This window comes from Vidua chalybeata, chromosome 7 (genome assembly GCF_026979565.1).
Source record: "Vidua chalybeata isolate OUT-0048 chromosome 7, bVidCha1 merged haplotype, whole genome shotgun sequence".
NCBI lineage: Eukaryota > Metazoa > Chordata > Aves > Passeriformes > Viduidae > Vidua > Vidua chalybeata.
Genome location: NC_071536.1, coordinates 39012763 through 39027587, shown reverse-complemented (window position 1 = coordinate 39027587; position 14825 = coordinate 39012763). Strand labels below are relative to the sequence as shown.

Here is a 14825-nt window from a genome sequence, read left to right as displayed (position 1 = left end):
CCCCCTACATGGGGTCATTCTGAGCTGGGTCACCAGGCATCTTTTCTTAAAAATAAAAGGTGATAAATTCCATTAACACTTGCATCACTAATCAGGTGGAAATTCTGCTGCAGAGCGAAATGAGACTGCAAACAATTCTGCTGTAGGCTGCAGAGTTTGTTTCTCTTTTAGGACCACCCTGCATTACAGAAATCTAAAACTTGGAGGAAATCTGTATTTAATGGTAAATTCTCAAGTTTTAACATGCATCACCATGAATTACAGGCAGCTGATAAAAAACACTCTGATATTCAAAATACATATCTGTAACTTTGTATATATTTTACATATTGTAGCTATTTATTATATAGTTACAATATTTAAGATCACTAGAACTTTAAAGCTGCATGTAGTTTTCCAATTTCATACACATCTAAACACAGCTGAATTCCCTAATGCAGATGAGGAAGAACTAGATGACTTCAAGACCAGCTGCATTCCCAAAATTATTTTGGCCATTTAGACTGCAAAAGTGCCTGAGAAGTGCTTCACAAAGAGTGCCTCACCAAGTTGGTCACCTCACAAACACTGCAAACCACAACCCCTGCACCTGTTGACACAGAGTATTTACAGAAAAAGGTCAGACAGGCATAATTCAGTGAGCATTGCCACCAACTTCCTCAGCATCAAGACTGTAAAGGCAGCTCTTGACTTGACCACAGACACTTCAATTTCAGTAAGGGCTGTGGCAGAACTCGCCGCTGCCATCACTGAACATCACTTCTGTGGCCCAGCAAGAATCCCAGGCTGAGGTGTTACACCACCCATGAGGCTGAGAACAAACTGTTCTCTGCCAGCACCCAAGGACTTGTCCCGTGGGACAAGACACCAACGGGACACCTCACATCTGCCAAGCTGGCTGATCTGCACAGCTGGTCACTCCAAAAGCCTGCTTTCAAACTGGCACCCTCATTAGAAATTAGTATTCCAGACCGAGAGGAGAAAGTATATGAAATACTAAATTGGTGATACCACCTCAGGAAACAAAGCCCATGTGCCAGCAATGCTCCCAATCACTCAGTGGAGAAGTAACTTTCACAGGCACAGCTGCTTGGCCCTGTGTTCCCACACCGTAATGAACATCCCTCAGGCACAGGAGTATCCCCATGCTTTACATAAGGAGGCCAAGCACTGAAGCTAAGATATTGCAAAGTCGAATATTCTAGTAACAAAGTACCTTTACAGATTAAGCCTGTGGTTTAGCAGGCCTCCTCTTGGTGAGGGGGGGGAGCAAAAACAAAATTCCAGAAACACCGCAAGAGAAACAGCTCTTTTAGAAGTTATAGTAATTCCATGAACTACAATGCATATACTTCAGGAAGCAGGAATGGCAATGATGGATGAAAAAAGCCTACACAGTGATGTATCACCTACACAGCACAAAATTCTGAAGTCACTACGCTGGATAAACCTCTGGAGGTTTATGAAGCAGGAAGACAGAGAGGGGGAGCAAGGGGACATTTTAACTATGAAAGGAGACAGAAAAGCACCCTGTTTGACTAAAGCACAAACTGAGTGAAATAAAACCTGTGCTCCACTTCAGACTCTCCTACACCCCAGTGAGCAGGAGATGGACGCCACAGGAGACTCCAAAGTATCTGTGGAGAGCCCAAACACAGCATAGAGATCATCCCCTGAGCTCTACAGTTTTATACTTAGAAAAATAATCTATTCAATTATGCATGCTGAAATACCTCTACAGAATTTCTCAAGTACAATGAATACTGAAGAAATAATTCAGTCGTGCTAAACAATGAGTTTTAAAAGGAAAGGATAGTAGGAGACAGCAGAGCAAACAGACATATTAACATTAGACCACACAATAGATATTCTGCATTAATGAGCAACTGATCCCTTTATTTACTTCCCTTCAGGATAAGATCAGAGAGGTTAAGGCTCCACAAAAACAAACTTATTAAAAATAAAAAAAAAATATGCACTTATCAAACTAAAGTTAAACACAAAACCAAATGCAGTGAGGATCATGTCGTTGCAGAGGTTGCTTCTGGGGTTTCTTCAGTCTGGTGTTACACTATGCCTTCAATACTCAGAGGTCAGTTTTCTAACAGTGTTTCTTCTACACAAACATATTGTTAAGAAATAAGACCGGACACATTTGTTAGGCCATATGCTGAGATTTTTTTTTTTCCATTGCCACAACTTTGTGATAAAAAAACTCTCCAACCTCCACATCAAGTCTTGGGAGCTGAAAGCAACCAAAAGACTTGAACTAACCCAGTTTTCTTAGACTTTCCCACACACAAAACCTAAAACTGACCTTTATCTATTTTTCTGGAAAACATGAAGATCTAGCTCCTGACAGAGCCTGAAATAACACTTTTTAGTCAAAACAGCATCCCTACATATAAATATTAATTTTAAAATAATGGATATAAATTACAATTTACAGATATTTACGGGTGTCATTACAAATAACTAACAGATCAGGCTGATATTCTTACATGCACAGGAGTTTGAAAGCTTGCTAAATAATCTTTCACCTTCAAAGAAAGGTTTAATCTTGATAAGAGAAAGAAGTTCAGCTAAAGAAAAACAAACACCTCTGCTAAAACTGCTCAGCTGCCTTCCAACATATAATTCAGATCACAAAGTTGCCATGGTATCAACTTCAGGACTGTGGTCATACACACAAAATGTCTTTTTTCCTACATACTCATGGGAAGCTGAGCAACTCTAGCTATGAACCAAATATGTTTTGGCTCTTTGGCAGATATAATTCATCACCATTTGGACATTCCAATGGTTAGCTATGCTGAGAAAGCAAGGCAACCAGAACTTCAGAGTATCCACATAAATGAAGCACTGAATACACTACCCGAGCAGTGGCAAAAAGCAGTAGTACTTGTGTTTACCTTGCTCACTGGCACTATTTAATAATATATTAACATTTTTCACTTAAACAGCACTTATACAGCAGATCAGAACAAATAGGAAAGGTTCATTTTTGGCCACTGTATATTAAACAACAGTGGGAGGAAATTTTCTAGGATCTAAGGCATCACACTTATTTCCCTAATTCCCTGGTCTTTTCAATTTTTAAGTATCAGGCTATTTTTAAGCAACAACTATCAAAAATATGAGGTAACACAGGACTTCTGCATATACTGAATAATCCTGCAAAACTCTGAAGTAGGCTGGATGAGTAAAACATTTAAAATACTCCAGACCTATGAACAAATCTCTTGCCAACTGTTTTTACACCCAGCAGTCACGGAAGCCCAAAGTAAACCTCCCACATCCTCAGCTGTTAGCTTCCCAAAAGGTGCAAAAGCACAGGCTTCGTCAGAAACCGCTCCGTGAGCAGAGCAGCGCCACTGCCAGCCGGCCCCGCGGGGCTGCAGAGCAGGGACCACGGCCAGGGCACACATCCCATATCCCACCGAGGCGGATCTAAGCCTCCTTCCATCCCCCGGGGTCCAACCTCACACAAAGGTGTCTCCAGCCACATTCTGTTTTTGAAAACAGTAATTCAGGACCCAGTCCCCTATCTAATAAATATGCCTTATGAGGCTATGGCAAACAAATACTGAGAAATCAGAAAGCTTTAAGAAAGTCTGCTTTAAAATACACTGTTACTACACATTATCAGTAACTCACATATCAAAAACTAATCAAGTTATCGTTTTATCATTTTATGCTTGAGATCTCAGCAGGAACACTGATGACCTCTAGGGCAGGCCCTTCTACTCCAGCCGTCAAAACAAGGTCGCTGCCCACAGACACGCGCGTGTCCCGTCCCGTCCCATCCCATCGCATCCCATCGCATCCCATCCCATCCCCGCCTCTGCCCCCGCACGGCCGAACCCGCTCTGCCCGGCCCGTGTGCCTCTTCTCAGCGGCTCTTCCTCGCCTTCTAATACCGAAACCAAACACCACCAAGAAACCAAGTTTTCCAGAAAGCAGCTTTTCCCTTCCCCCCCCCCTTTCCCCCCAGATCTTTACTGGTAAAAGCATGAAAACCGCCCCAGTCGCCGAAACGAGACAGTGCGGGCCGGGAGGCGGAAATCCCGGCCGGGCCCCGCCCGGGCAGCGCCTTCCCCGGACCGGACCGGCCCCGGCCATCCCGGGCCACTCACGAGCCGTGGGCCACCTCGCTGGCCCGGAGCGGCGCCCCTCCACACCCCGGCCCCGGCCCCGGCCCCGGCCCCGGCCCCGGCCCCGGCCCGTGCCCGCCCGACATGCCCGCACACGCTTCTTCGCCAGAAAGTTTCAGCGGCGGCTCCGCGCCCGCCGACCCCGCGCAGCCCCCGGCCCAGCCGGGCGCGGGGCGGCGAAGGGAAGGAGAGGAAGAGGCAGGGAGGTCTCACCCAGCGGCGGGCCCGGCCCCTCGCCTCGGGCTCCGCGCGCGGCCCAGCCCGGGCTGCTCCGGGCTCCTCCGGGCTGGGCAGGCGCGGCGGCGGGATGAGCTCACGGGAGGGGCGGCGGCAGCGCCCGCCCCACGGGCCGGGCTGGGGCGGAGCGGGGCCGGGCCGGAGCGCCGGCTGAGGCACAGCAGCGCCGTGCCCGCTCGGCCGGGCCGGAGCGGGGCCGGAGCGGGGCGCCGGCTGAGGCACAGCAGCGTCGGGCCCGCTCGGCCGGGCCGGAGGGGGGCCGGAGCGGAGCGGGGCCGGAGCGGAGCGCCGGCTGAGGCACAGCAGCGCTGGCTGAGGCACAGCAGCGCCGTGCCCGCTCGGCCGGGCCGCCCTTCCGCGAGCCGCGGTCCCGCTCCGCAAACACCGACCGCACGGCCCCGCAGAGCCGTGCTCGGGCCCGCGGACCGTGTGCTGCTCGGAGCGCCCCAGCCCTCTGCGCTCTGCCCGGCTGAGCTCTGCTCCTGAGAGCCCACTGGCACAGCTCGGGGCTGCGGGCTCCTGCCCCGAGCCCCGCATCGGAAGCCATCCACTTCCACCAGAGCAGCCTTCCATCAGGAACATGAGCGTAATCGCATCGGAGCTTATAAAAGCTGCACACGGCAAAAGACGAATGGAATATAAATACTATAAATACTATAAATAATAACGGCAGGTCTGGAACTGATTACCCATAGAGGTTGTGGAGTCTCCTCCACAGGTGCTTGTATTCAAGGACCGTCTGGGCACAATCCTTTGCCATGTGCTCTGGGATGACCCTGATTGAGCAGGGAGGTTGGACTAGATGACCCACTGTGGTCGCTTTCAAATTGACCCATTCTGTGAAGATCTCAGACTGATCCAAGTTACTTTTTGAACTGGACCACGCAAGGCATTTCAGATAGCCACATTTGAAACGCCAGGTGTAGGAACAAGGAGTTCCCTGCGCACAACACAGAAAAAGATAAACTGCATCCTGGAAAGCAGCACCTTCAAAAGGGTTTGGGGATGCCATGGCAAAACCACATGACATGAGTACTGCTGCTCCAAAAGAAGCCTGTGTGTTCTTTACCAGCGTGTCCAAATGAGGGATCAGCAAGCACGTGTAGAGGTGGTATTACCTCTGAGTCTATCCATCCATATTTTCCAAGATACTGAAGAATGAGAGACTGCAGAAGAAATCCACAGAACTGATCTGAAGGCTGAAGATGATGCCAGGCAGCAAGTGTTAAAATATTTAGCTCCTCAAAAAGTCAGCTCAGATGGCAGCTTATGAGGAAAAAACCCAAGGTACTGGTAATTTTCCTGTGGGGCACCCATGATAACCCCAATGAGCCTTACCAAAGTAGCCACCAAAGAGCAGCATCTCTGGCTGGGAATGTCACACGTAGATAGATAACTGTCTTACATCAGTGGAGTTAGCACTGAAGTGCCCAGTGGTTTTATCTGTGTTAAGTATAACATAGGTTTAGCAGTGGTGATCTGCATGCCATTGTTATGAGCACATCAATCAAAAATGTCAGCAGAAACACTCAGCTGAGATGTTTTTCTCTCCCAGCCTGAAGCTGCTTGCTTCTTCCACCCCGTGTCCAATACTGCAGCTATTCCCTGCATAGAGGCCAAAGTGCTTAGCTATGCTACACACAACCTCTACAATTTCACATAACTAAATACAAAAAAGAATCTTCCTCACACCAAAAAAGGAAAATGCAGGGATAATCCAAAATACATTTATAAATGGATAAATAAGGATTTGCTGTTTTCTGTACAAACTCTGATTGATTTTCATATGTAATTCATCATAATAAAATAAATCTGAATTTAACTGCAAAATTACAGTGCCAGAGTATTCCAGAACATTTTCTATACTATGCAAGCATTTCACAAAATGTCTTCCAACGTGTCTGTAAGGGACACAAAGACAATCCATGTGTGTGTTCAGAAAGAAGTGACAGGCTGATACACAAGCAGCACATTTTCTGCAGAACATTGGCCATAACTGCCTTGTTTGGTATCAGAAGAGCAGAGGAACTGGAGACAAAGCCCTCAGGGTGACAAGAGCAATAGCAATTAGTGACATTACTCTTCTTTCACTGTCACTTCAGCAATTTGGTAGCCAAAGATTGGTTCCAAAACAAGGGGAGGATGCTGTATGCACCTCAGCCAGCAGCACAGTGTCTTTTCTCCAGTGGAGAATCCTCTTAATCACATTCTCTTCCCTACATTTTGCCAGTGTGATGAGACCTGTATCTGGAAATAAAGGAATTTTCCTTCTCAGAGGAAATATCAAAGTTTGGGCAGCATTTTATGATTTTGTCTTTGTCTCTGAAATTTGAGACAAGAAACTGAGCAATGACTCCACTGTTGCAGGATCTATTCCTCAGCAGGTCCAGTGCTCACACTCTCTTCCTCTAGAGAGGAACCCAAAAGTTTTGAAATGTATTTACAGTCAACTGGATTTAGGTCCTGCTGCTTCACAGGAAAGCTCAGAATGGATTCTATTGTTTCCCCATTTGTCTCAGTAGAACAATGCTTTTGATATCAGGAAGATTTTTGCTCTCGTCAGTAGCCTCCTTCTGGGAAGTATTTAGCTCACAGCTGTTCTACTTTAACTGTTCTGCCCTCTGCTCCTTCCACTCATTTGTTCAGATGATATATCCATTCCTAGCCACTGAAATTCTTCAGCTCTTCCTTCTTCTTAAAAAGGTTATGGCTCTCCTCAGTCTCGCACTTATCATGCAAGCTTCTAGTAGCTTTTTTATTTTAGGAAAACAGGAATCAGATCACAATGAAATATAACAGCAGCAGTGTTCATTGTATTAACATATATGCTAGGGGCTAGAGAAATTAGAAATCACATTTTCTCCCTTTTTCAGCTCAGCTTCAGTGTTGTTTATATTAGTTCATGATTCTCATCTTAACCCACTATTCCAATTCTTGGTTTTGGAGGGTGCTTTCAAGGAAGGTAATTTGTTAATTTTAGAGGTTCCATTCAATGTAGATGCTTTTATCCCAGCAGATTCATTCTCATGCAACATAATAATTTGGTATAAAATCCTCAGTTTACTGATTTTAAGGTAGTAGATTGTCATGATTTTAAACCTACCTGGAGATGAAACACCATGCAGCTGCTCCCTCAATGCCCTTTCTTCATCCCCACCCCAGGGGAATGTGGAGGAGAATCAAAGTAAAACTTGTTTGTTGAGATAGTAACAGTTTAATAATTGAAAATAAAGTAAAATACAGTAATAATGGTAAATAATAAAAAAGGAAAAAACAAGTGATGCATAATGGAATTGCTCACCATTGGCTGAATGATGCCAGACCCCCCCCTTCCCAAATCTATATAGGCCCTTCTGGGTACCTCCCCCAGTTCATAGACTTGGAATGAAATTCGATGGTATGGAATATCCCTTTGGTCAGCTTCGGTCACCTGTCCCAGCTATGCTCCCTCCCAGTTTCCTTTGTGAACCTCGTCGCTGGCAGAGCATAAGACAAGGTAAAAAAAAGTGCTATTTGTGAGCTGTAAGCTCATCAGAACAGTATATGCACTTCAACCAGCAGAAGCATGCAGTCTGCCACTGCTGCCAGCCAGATTCTGAATTCCTTACAGCCCAGGTCTGCAAAGTGTTAGGACATTCTGCCACCTCCCCTTATTGTCCGTTTTATTCATTACAATTCAAAGCATCAAAACCAAATTTAGAACCAGCAGCTAGAACTTTTGACATAATTGGAGGGCTCTTTGTGACATATTTACAAGTGCTGTCTACAGAAACCTCAACAGACTTTACTGGAGAAGAGTTCAAATGCACACACACCAGAGATAAGCAACACACCTGTCACCTTTGGCTGGCACCTGTGAACAGCTTCAGCAAAATTAGTCTAAATTTGTCTTTTTGACTTGTTTTACTTTTTAAGGCTCAGATCCACAGAACAAACCAAATTAAAAGTTTTCAATTTCAGCTATTTTTTTAATCAATAATATTACTTTTCATTATTTAATATTTCTTGATTGTAAAATATAAAAAACAAATATTTCAGGCTTATGTAGCTTAAAGATAGCTCAGTTTGCTCCAGCTCTCTCTTTAACTTTGAAAAAACATATCGAATATGAAAAATTTAAACTAGAAGGAATTTAAGAAAGTTATAATCAATGAAAGTAGAAGGTTGAATTTAAATTTTAATATCAATCTTCATTTTAGTGACTGTTTTATTTCAGTATATGGTAATTGCATATTTTGCAACTAAAATGATACATATTATATAAAACATTTGTATCATAACTTAAGAAAAGCCTTAATAATTCCTTTACATAACTATAACTTCTGAATTGCTCTCCAGAAGTCAGGCCCAAATATAAAAGAACTACACTGTGTATAGGGCTGGGTTCAGAAACTTAATCCCTTGATACATAACTGTTGCCTGTGGGATGCTACATCCAACTTTCTAATGTTGCCTGGCTCATGGCGCAATGAATTTATTAAGTGACCACATTCAGAAACATACTATGTAAGCATCTACAAACTGAGAAAATCAAACCGAATGTACCCAATACCAACACAGTCTGCACTCTTTCCTGTTTCTTGTGCTGCCTCACCTGTACCTGACTCCAGCTGGGAACCCAGAGACTGGAGGAAGGGTGGGAAGTCTGATACCACTTTGTGTTACCATGGAATTATGCCCTTTGTATCTTCACAGCTTCTAGGCAGTCATGTCCCCCATGAAATGCCAAATGAGGTTTTTATAAACTTATCTATTCTTTTACTTTGAAACTTTTCCAGCAGATTAAAATATACCTCCTCGGCAGAAAATAGCTGTATTTCTGAGGGGTGCTCAGCTGGCAGAGCTGGAACAAGCTGTAGGCATACAGCAACCTCTTGTGGCAAATCCACTAAACATGTAACAATTAATAACCTTTGAAACTGCATAAGCTTCTCTTGATATGAGTTATAAACCTCTATAAAATTGCTTTAACAAACAACTGGAGAGTTGGAGAGTCCCTGTTAGCTGGACACTCAACAATACTCAGACTTCAGAGTTCTAATAATCCTTCAATTCTGGAATGAATTAAACATTGGTAGCCCATTATAAATGAAGCGCCAGACTGAAATTTCTGCTAATACTATAATCTAGAAGTTTTTCATTAAAATTGAGCAAGAATGGCATAATGGCCACGAGTAGAATCCGTGGCTATGTATGACAAGAACCATAAACATACTATAAAAGTACACATTCCACCAGCCACCTGACCAGCTGGCTGTCCTGTGCAGGCTGAGGAGGAAAGGGCAGTGAGAAGGTGCAAGAAGGGAAGAGGAGGAATGACAACATGTGAAAACAAGGGTCCTCAACAACAGCAAGATTTTCCAAACCAAGAGGTGCCTTCCTGGGAACATGGTGTGGGAATTGCACACAACAGGAACAATACGAGTATGGCAGATGACACCGATTAGACCACTGAATTAGTTTTCTTTTTTTTTACATTTTAGGAATAAAGTCTTCTATCCTGGAATTAAAGGTGAATTCAGGAAATAATTTGGCTTATGTATGCACCACTTACCAGGACTTTTGGGGCTGATATGCCAGGCAGAGGTTAATGTGCTTGAAATGATTTGCAGATTTATGCATACCACTTAGAGAGGAACAGGCTGAACAAGTACATCCTGGAACGCTCAAAAGCTTTACGCAACAGCTGATATTTGTGTATTAAAATGAAGTCTTGTGCTGTAGTTCTCTTTTATTGCAACTTCCCAGTCTCGCCATGTGTAATTTCTTTGCCATTTAATCTGCTGCAGTTTCACACAAAAGTCAGGAATCCCTTTGTCTCAATACAGGCCTTGGTCTGTGCACTGAACAGCATATCCTGTAGCTCCTGCTAGACCAGTGACAAGCTGCACAGTTCCCAATTCCCAAGCAGCTCTGTCCAGCACCACCCAACCTAGGAGCACCAAGTGCTTAAGGGGAGAGACTCTTCCTTGCCCCAGAGGAAACTCCTCCCTGCAGAGAAGTCCAACAGAACGTGTGTGTCTCAGGGCATCAAACAGCACATGTGACATTACCAAGCTGACAAAGACATTGAACCAACCAACGTGTACTGAAATCTCTTTTCACAGCTTTCATTGTCCCTTAGCTTCCCATCTCTGTAAGGTGTTTTGAGGGCTACAGCTAATAACAACTGCATATTAACCAACATTGTGTCCTCCAATATGGTGAAATGAAGATCAGCAGCAGAAATGCTTTCCTGAAATCATATCCTTCTCACTGAATGCCTGCATTGTTTGAAACAGTCCATGAAAAGCCTGAAAACAGTCTTCCTGCAGGGGTTTGATTTTTCTAGCAAACCTACTGTATTTGGTCTTTATGTGCTGAATTTGGTGGCAATGCATATTTAAATAATGAAAGTATTATGGCTTAAACTAAATAAAACAAACTCCCTGCAACAGAAGGCACAACAGCCTTATCACAGTATCATCAAGCATGGTGCAAACACAAACTGGGCACCACCTGACAGAGCAGGACATGGAACAGAACACTTGCCAGGATTCCCTACTCTGCAAGATTCATCTTATAGCAGAAGAGGAGATTGCACCTGCTCTACATTTAACAAGCCCATGAAACAAAGTTTATCAAAACTAGGCCTCCTAGGTTCTTGTCTGGACCTGTTTTTACATGAGCAAGTTTTACCCAGCTAGCTCCTGGAAGATCCTTTCCATTCCAGCCTGCTCTCCGGCAGGCCATTGGGCACTCCCAGAGCAGCCTGCAGCAGTGCTCCCGTACAGGAGCCCAGATGCTGCTGCAGGCACACCTGCATTGGTTGGGCTGGGCACACTGATGCAGTTCAGACACATGGGCTGAGCCCATGCTGCAGAACTCCTGTTTGCCTACAGACACGGCCCTGCCAGAAACTCGAGTTCCTGAATGTACTTAGCTCGTCTCTGTGGGACTGCACTTGCCAAGTGTGCACTGCACAGGGCAGTGCCTAGGGCTTTTTAACAGAACTGTTCCATCCTTAGCAACCCCCATATAACTGCCTGATTTACGCCACAAAAGGGATTCACGACAGCACCCTTCTACACCAAGCACATCCCTCCTCCCTGAACGTACTGCCTTAAACAGTTAAGTAACATTCAGCTTCATACAAAGTGATGTTCATAAAGGCCTGAAGAATCAGACCCTACAACTTTTCACTAGTTATTGATTTTCTTCAGAAACAAAAAGCGTAAAGATTAGAATTCTAAAGATTTTACAAATATTCTTTGTAAAGGGAGCATGTATTGACCATCAATACATTAGAGTGCCCTGTGCTAATTTTGGCTCTGAGAGCATGGATAGTCATTTGACACATGGACAGCTTTGACTCAAGTTCTGTTTGTTCACTGACATTCATATCAACATGCACTGCCGTAAAGCCAGCCTGGGGAATAGAAGTGTGCTATAAACAATACAAAAGCAGACTGGTTTCCAAAACCCATACCTACAACTTCAACACCCATAGAGTATTTTGTTGCTGTTGTCCAGGATAACACTGATAGTATTTCACAAGTGGCTATCAGTCAGTTATGGAACCAGAGATAAAAAACAGTTGTCTTCAAAGCAGAAGCAGTATTTTAATTTTTTTTCTATTTATTCAAGGTGTAACCAAATTATTTATGGCATATGCTAATAATCACCACCTCCTGTGATCATAATTTAATCTTTAATCAACACTAGGGTACTTACATTTAATAGATGGATGAAAAGATGCAGACATTAGTGTTAAATGGCAACACTAACTCTGGGTAACCTTCCCAGGACCCATTGATTTTAGAGGGAGCGTCTCATATATTTGCAATAGCTTCCCACTGCAGTCACATGGAAAGCACACTTCAAAAAGAATCCTCATTGACAGTATAACCATTTTTTGAGTATTACCTTTCACATTAAACATGAATTTAAATATACAATTTTAGTGTACAATTTCACTACTCTGGTTATGCATGGAGCTGCAGCATATTCAGAACATGGGTAGGATTAGGATAGATATAGTTGGGTTCCTCTCTTGAAAGGAACAACCCAAGAAAAAATTCAGATATGCTGCAAAATGATCAATGGATCTACACATGGGAAAGCCACTCAGATTTCAGTGTTTCATAGTAGAACAGAATCAAGTGCAAGACTCGAAATTTTGTGCCACCAAAAGGTGGGATTGTTGGTATAAAATTACCCTGGTTAAAACTGGTTTTGTTGTATGCCTTTGGGATCACCATAATGTGGGACTAACATTTAAACTCAAGGTAGATATTACTGAAACCAAAACAATTACATCTGCCCCAGTCAAAGAGGATGAGAAAATTCAATCCCCAGAAATTTTTGAAATTAGATCATGTGATCAAAAATACAGATCAGCAACAAATGTTGTTTAATCCACCTTGGTTTCTTAAACAAATAGAGCTAGTAATGCAGATTAATATTTCTACACTTAAGGATGGTGACCACATTGGTTTAAGTGCTTCCCATGCAAGACAGCTTGGCTACATGGCCACTTCTCCAAAAGGAATAAGAATTGTGACTGGAACCACAGGGAATTTTCAACTGTACAGATGCTGTTATAAATAACCTGAGCACAACCACAAGTGATTTAAGTAAATTGCAATACCCTCTGTGGTCTTTTCTACCAGCATTAGAAACTAATCAATGGCTCTTATCTGACACATTGCCTCAGTGGGAAAGAATCCATGAGCGAGCTTCATAGTTGATCCCAGAGGCACTTGGTGCAAACCAAGGTGAAGGTTCTTTTTCTCTTACCTACATCTGAGCTCAGTTGTGTAGAACACTTTTCAGATGGTCACTTACCATCACTAAAGGGAGTTTAAAAGATGTTTTACCTTGTTGTTCTCCTAATACTAACCCTATTATGTTTTGTCTTAATTGTAGCACTGTGTATTTGCATTTGGGAAATCATGAAGCAATTGATTTACCTGTCAGCCCCGTGATTCCTCTCAGGAAAATATGTGATGGTTCCAAAGTGAGACTCATGATATGTATAAGAAGCATCCTAAGTATGGAAGTGGGAACTGATGAATAACATGAACAAAGTTCCAAATAATAAGACAGAGAACAAAGCAGTTAAGCAATGGGAGCAACGGCCACAGGAATGTAGAAAACAGAAAATTGATGTCCTAGGTCCTTGAAGGGGAGGGAATAAAAAGATCACACCCTTCTCATTCAGGACCTTTTATGATGGGCCAACAAACCCCCAGGTCTGACTGTTTCTGTGGTGAGAACTTGCCCTTGCCATGAACTTTCCTCATTAGATCATAATTATAATAGTAAAAGCCACATCCCTAGCTCAGCCCCCTCTGCCCACCAAGAGCCCACTGCTCACTGAGCACATACCATGACTTCTTGGGACACGATACCTTGAGACTGAAACAGAGAGAAGCTAACAGCAACTTAACCATGGAGTGAAGTAAGATCTGCTTGGACTGAGACTGTAACCTATAGGTGTGCCTGCCTTGGTCTGTCTCCATGCTAGCTCTGACAATTCACCATCCAGTACCCCTTTCTGCATACAACTGTAAACAAATCAAAAACCTCCACTTTGTGTGGGGATCAATTTCTTGCACACCAAAAGGGTGAAAGAATCAGTTTTGGCACAATACTCTTCTGCAGTCACTACCTTAAAAAAAAAAATAGTCAATTAATTCTGAGTCAGTGGAGCTCCATAACCAACTCCCAACAGCAGGACAGTATTATCCCCTGGCTCTCTCTATTGTCCCTGCTGTCACTGCAAGCAGGTCATGGCTCAAGGACATTGCCTGGACTCAGATTTACACTTGTTCCTCCCCATTTTTAAGCTTGACCCTTTGTGACCCTACTACTGTCAGGCAGTGCTAAGTCTCATACCCCATTCTACCAAGTCTAAGTCCAAACTGCAGTCATAGCATTCTCTGCACCTTGGCTTCTCCCTGCTACCTGTTGTCCTATGCCAAGGGTTCAGCTCCAACTCAGGTACTTCATTCATCCACTCCAGCCCCTAATAGGTTCAAACAGACTGTTTCCACTCAGTTCTTCCTGCTTGCTGGATCTCTGCAGAGGAGCTGGGTTTTCTTACAGAAAGAAATGCAAGCAAAAAATACTTCTTTCATTGCACAGAAATCCTTCACAGGACTTTGTGAATTGCCTATCATTCAGTTAGCCTCAGGCCTACATTCAGCATGGAAAACCTCAGGCTCAACTGAAAGAAGCCCCACGTCTTTCAGTCATGCTTTCTTAGAATCAAGTTCACATCAGCTTTGCTACCATTAAACTAAAAACACCCAAAACAATAGGGCTGACAGTTTCCATTCCTTCATTCAAAACTCACACAGTAAGTGAAACAGACTTTTTGGCATTGAGTAATTACTACATACTAGTAGCACCAGGTTAGACAGAAGCCATGATATTGTAATAAATCCTGAG

The 14825-nt window shown here is 43.6% G+C and overlaps 1 protein-coding gene across 4 annotated transcripts in view; it reads right to left on the bottom strand.

Annotated features, from left to right (window-relative positions):
- The window catches only part of TANC1 (tetratricopeptide repeat, ankyrin repeat and coiled-coil containing 1), a 60537-nt gene extending 56045 nt beyond the window's left edge, over positions 1–4492 (bottom strand). For all 4 annotated transcript variants that reach the window (XM_053947952.1, XM_053947953.1, XM_053947955.1 and 1 more), the window contains exon 1: positions 4368–4492. The gene's annotated coding sequence lies outside the window, so the exon portion shown is untranslated. The remainder of the gene's footprint in view (positions 1–4367) is intronic.
- Positions 4493–14825: the final 10333 nt, after the last annotated feature.